We start from the raw sequence: 6,000 nt of genomic DNA, 5'->3' as shown, positions 1-6,000 counted from the left end.
AGTAAAATAACTACTACTACACCGACAAAATACTATGTTACAGTCAAATAACTAATACTACACCGACAAAATACTATGTTACAGTAAAATAACTATTACTACACCGACAAAATACTATGTTACAGTCAAATAACTAATACTACACCGACAAAATACTATGTTACTGTCAAATAACTAATACTACACCGACAAAATACTATGTTACAGTAAAATAACTAATACTACACTGACAAAATACTATGTTACAGTAAAATAACTAATACTACACCAACAAAATACTATGTTACAGTCAAATAACTAATACTACACTGACAAAATACTATGTTACAGTAAAATAACTAATACTACACTGACAAAATACTATGTTACAGTAAAATAACTAATACTACACCAACAAAATACTATGTTACAGTAAAATAACTAATACTACACTGACAAAATACTATGTTACAGTAAAATAACTAATACTACGGTGGAGGTAACTCAACGGTTAGAGGCGAGGCTTAGTGAGATAGAAGTACGGCTCCGCACCATGGAAGCTAAGACGCTAGTGACTGCGGGCGTAGCCGGTGCGGACCAAACAGGCGTGGCTCCTGCTAGCCGTCTCCCTGCAGCCCCCGAGCAGCCAGGGGGCCGGGTGGCTGCTCGCGGGAGGCTTGAGTCTTAAGCGAAGCACTCGGCTCGCAAGCAGCCACTTCGCGTTTCAAATGGGTCTTCCCCACCCGACAGAGTTGGTTTCTCAGCTGAGAGACCAACTCTGGTCATAGGCAGCTCTATTCTGAGAAACGTGAAGCTAGCGAAACCAGAGGCTACAGTTACATGTATACCCAGGGCCAGAGCAGGCAACATTGAGTCCTATCTGAAAGTACTGGCTAAAGATAACCGTAAATACAGTAAGATTGTTATTCACGTCGGCGGTAATGACACCCGACTACGGCTCTCTGAGATCACTGAAGTTAATGTGGAATCTGTGTGTACATACGCCAAAGCCATGTCGGACCCCCTCCCGAATCTGACCAATGATGAAATGTTTAGCCGCATGGCATCGTTCCAGCAAACAATGTGGGCTTCGTAGACAACTGGGAGACTTTCTGGGGACAACCTGGTCTGCTTAGGAGGGACGGGATTCATCCCACTTTGGATTTCTGCAAATCGGACACTGGTCCTTCCTCCTACCATGGCCCTGCTGACACCTACTACTATCTTCATTATTAACCCTATTACCGATACCATTAACGCACATTACTGACTTGTTTCTTCACCGGAGTCCTTGTGCTTTCTCTCCTCACAGGTTTCCATGGAGCATGGTTTCATCTGGACCCTGGTCCTTCCTCCTACCATGGCCCTGCTGACTCCAACTGCTAATATCACTTTTATTATTACTCACATTACTATTTCATATTACCGATACCATTAATGCACATTATTGACCTGCTTCTTCACCAGAGTCTCTGTGCTTTCTCGCCTCACAGGTTCCTGTGGATCCGGGTTATACCTGGACCAGGTCTTGCCTCCTGCCGTGGTTCTGTCATTCATTGAATGTGTTGTAATTACATTGAATGTGTTGTAATTCTGTTATCCTGTTCTACACATGACATCTATTGCACTTCTGTCCATCCTGGGAGAGGGATCCCTCCTCTGTTGCTCTCCTGCTTTTCCTGTTCTGATGTGAGGGTTCCGGGACAGAGGATGTCAAATGTGTACAGATTGTAAAGCCCTCTGAGGCAAATTTGTAATTTGTGATTTTGAATTGAAATTGAATGTGGGACCAATGATGATCATGTCACATTTATCACAGTTAAGTTTGAGGAAGTTGGTTTGCATCCATGATGTAATGTCAGTGAGGCAGCTGGTGAGAGTGGAGTGAGTAGCAGTGGTAATGGCCTTTGTGGAGATGTAGAGCTGGACATCATCGGCGTAGCAGTGGAAGTGGAGACCATGTTGACGGATGATGTTACCAAGAGGGAGCAAGTAGAGGATGAACAGAAGAGGTCTGTTTGTAAGATATGATTTACATATGCGCGACTGTGGCTAAGTGGATAGCAGGGCCGTCCTTCAATCAGAGGATCGGCAGTTCGATCCCCGGCTCTGCTAGTCGCATGTCAATGTGTCGTTGAGCAAGACACTTAACCCCAAAACTGCTCCCGTAGCTGAGCCTACGGTGTAGAAATGTGATAGAAATGTAAGTCGCTTTGGATAAAAGCGTCTGCTAAATGACTAATGTAATTTTGAGGGAGGATTCGAGGAGGGAGAGAAGGATATTGTGGTTGATGTTGTCGTGAGGTCGGGGAGAATGAGAATGTTGAGGTGACCAGCGTCTGAGGAGAGGAGGAGGTCGTTGGTGACTTTGAGGAGGGCTGTTTGTCACGTCCGAGGGGCAGGTCCGAGACTCAAGCGCAGACAGACACTGGAGACGATGTGAAGTTTAAACTTCAGGATCTTTACTGGAAAAAAGGTCAAAAACAAACTTAAAGCGACTCCAACGGAGCAGGCAAAAATATCCAAAATAACACAATACAAAAAGGCATAGAAACAAACCAGGAGCACGCACGAGGGAAACACAAGACTGGCACAGACAGGGGCACGAACAAGGACGATCTGACAACCAGAACAGGGAAAGCAGGGGAGTATATATGTGTGGGGTGATGAGGAGATTGAAGGCAGCTGGGTGGACTGGGCAGGTGAGTGGGATGAGTGTAATCAGGGAAAACACACACACACACACACAGACAGACACAGAGACACAGGAACACACACACAGAGACATGAGGAAGCTAACGGGATGGTACAGTTTCAGTGCTGTGCTGTAAGCGGAAATCGGATTGAAATGGTTCAAACATATCGTTGGAGATGAGGTGGGCTTTGAGTTGTGTGGCGACAACGCGTTCCAGTATTTTTGACAGAAAGGGAAGATTGGAGATGGGCAGGAAATTGCTTATGGTGTCAGGGTCAAGTCCAGGTTTTTTGAGAATGGGGGTGACAGCAGCCAGTTTAAGGGTGGCCGTGGCTCAATGGGTAGAGAAGGTTGTCCGCAAGGTCGGCGGTTCGATCCCTGGCTGCTACATGTCCTGTGCTGAAGCAATTGCATTTGTTGACTGTGAAGGATGTGGAGGTGTTGTCCCTGGGTTTGAGAAGCTTGTTCATTGTGGAGAAGAGAGCCTTTGGGTTAGAGGAGCCAGACTGTATGAGGTGTGAGTAGTAGGTGGACCGGGCTGAGATGAGAGCGTCTTTGTGTTGTTGAAGGTAGTCAGAGTGGGCTTGGAGATGGACTGTTAAACCGGTTTTCTTGCAGAGTCTTTCAAGCTAGCGCTTACGGGATTTCATATGGTGGAGTTCGGGAGTGTACCAGGGAGCTGAGTGTGTGAATGAGACAGTTTTGGTTTTAATGGGAGCCAGCTGATCAAAACAGGAGGAGAGTGTGCTATTGTACCCACATAGCTGGGTCAGAAAATCAGAAAAGTCAGAGAGAAAGGAGGGGTTTGGCTTGGGAGGACGGTACATAACAGCAGTTACCACAGGAGGGCATGGGACCAGAGAGTTTGAAGGCAAGATGTTCAAAAGAATGAACGACAGGAATGGGAATGGTGGTTGTTTTAATGTGTTTTAGTTTTGCTGTTTAACATCATAAAGTGGGCGTGTCTTTAAAAGGGTTGTTTTTGGTAAACATCATAAAGTGGGCGTGTCTTTAAAAGGGTTGTTTTTGGTAAACATCATAAAGTGGGCGTGTCTTTAAAAGGGTTGTTTTGGTAAACATCTTAAAGTGGGCGTGTCTTTAAAGGGTTGTTGTAAAACATCATAAAGTAGGCGTGTCTTTAAATGTACTCATGATCCCAAACAACAGGAGCAGGGAGGTCAACCTCGTGTTCAAACTCACAGTAGAGGACTTTGACTATGTCATCTTTGCAAAGACTGATAACTTTAAATGTTTCAGTTGTGGTAAAGAAGGACATCTGAGTAGAGCTTGTCCTGAGAAAAACAGTTCAAATAAAGACCAGAACCAGAAAGGTACCGAGGAGGGCAGAGGGGACAAGCAGGAGGGACAGGAGGGGACAAGTGGGGCACAGGAGACGAGGGTGGAGGAGACAAGTGTGGCCCAGGAGGTGAGGGTGGAGGAGACGGGTGGGGCCCAGGACGTGAGGGTGGAGGAGACAGGTGCGGCTCAGGAGGTGAGGGTGGAGGAGACAGGTGGGGCCCAGGAGGTGAGGGTGGAGGAGACAGGTGGGGCCCGGGAGGTGAGGGTGGAAGAAACAAGTGTGACCCAGGAGTTGAGGGTGGAGGAGACGGGTGGGGCCCAGGAGGTGAGGGGGGAGGAAACAAGTGGGGTACAGGAGGTGAGAGAAGAGAGGACAAGTGGGGGACAAGAGGTGAGGAAGGACGGGGCAAGTGAGGTTCAGAAGGTGAGGGAGAGTACTGGAGGACAGGTGGAGACGGGTAGGGAGGTGGACATGGAAGCAGATGAGGAGCAGCTCAAAGCCCCTCAGCTGAAGAGGAAACAGAGAGGAAACAGAGAGGAGACAGCGGAAGCTCGCAGGCGAAGAAAGTGGCAACGAAAGAAAGTGGAGGAGCGGCAGAGTGTGAGTCCAGTCTGGAGGAAGACTCTGAGTCCAGTTGCGAGGAGGACTCTGAGTCCAGTCAGGAGGAGGGCGCTGCTGCTGACAGTGAGCCCTCTAAACACGGTGCTGGCAGCTGTAGGAGCTCTGGAGACTACAGCGTGGAGAAGATCAAGGAGTTTCTGAAGAGGAGTAAGAATGTGAGAGGAGCCAAAGTGGAGGACTACCTCTCTGACAAAGAGAAGCTCTCCAGCTCTGCCAGAGCTCACATGAGAAGCAAGGACAGAGGAGGTCTCACGAAGCAGGAAGGCTTCAGACTGAAGAAGATAGTTCACAAAGTGGACAAAGAACTGAACAAAGATGGTGCTAAGTGAGAGTCAGATCTCACAGTCTAAAGACAACTTTATTTGTTTAACCGTCTTAAATGATAAAGAAACATGTTCAAAGAAAATAAAGGTTTTCCAAAAATCTCTCTCTCTCTCTCTCTCTCTCTCTCTCAATTCAATTCAATTCAATTAAAATTTTGCTTTATTGGCATGAAAGTTTAAAAAACAGTATTGCCAAAGCATCAGAAGATTAAACATACAATAACATCAGCACACAACAATATCAATATAACAATAATATTAATTCAACATCTCAAAAGTGGTGTGAGACAGAGCCCCCATTGCTCCCACGTTACCTGTAGGCCACCGCAGCTCTCCGACACCGAAGCAAAGGGAGGAGCGAAGTGAGAGAGAGAGATCCATGGATAGATAGATAGATCTCTCTCCCTCTCCGTCTCTCTCCCAATTCAACCCAAACTCAAATCTGCTCCATTGGCATGAACGCCCAGAAACGGCATCGCCAAAGCGTCACCTACTATCCCTCAGGTTGTAGCCAATATGCACTGGGCAGCAAGGTCTGCCCTATCTCCTTCTCCTAGGAGGAGTTTTCATTTTGAGATATCACTAGATTTTTTAAAATCTGAAATCACAGAGTCAAATTTGTTTAGGTAGATGTTCCTAATTTTATGGAATGTTTCGCATTTTAGGAGGACGTGCATCTCCGTCTCAACCTCACCGGTCACACAGCGACCACATGTTCTGTTCTCTCTTGGTTGCCATGACTTTTTGTGTCGTCCTGTTTCAATCTCCAGTTTGTGGTCACTGTGCCTGTACTTGGTGAGGTTCTGTCTCTGCTTTATATCTCTGACAGTAGAGAGATACTCTGCCAATTCATAGTCTCTTTCTAGGGCCAGATAACATTCCAGTCTGCTTTGGCCCCCAGTTTCCTCTCTCCAGTGCTCCAGATCGGCTTCTTTACATCTCATTATGATGTGTTTTACTCTGGTTGGTGTTTGGAGAGCAGTGTTGTTGAGAGACTGGCCCCCGTGTGTCTGAGAGGAGGCAGTTAGTCTCAGCACCAGCTGACATAGGGGACTCTTCTCTGGGCTCAGCTCTTGGCTTTG

Source organism: Anarhichas minor, unplaced genomic scaffold (assembly GCF_050575085.1).
Source record: "Anarhichas minor isolate MPS153535 unplaced genomic scaffold, ASM5057508v1 ptg000095l, whole genome shotgun sequence".
Lineage (NCBI taxonomy): Eukaryota > Metazoa > Chordata > Actinopteri > Perciformes > Anarhichadidae > Anarhichas > Anarhichas minor.
This window is presented reverse-complemented; position numbering follows the sequence as displayed.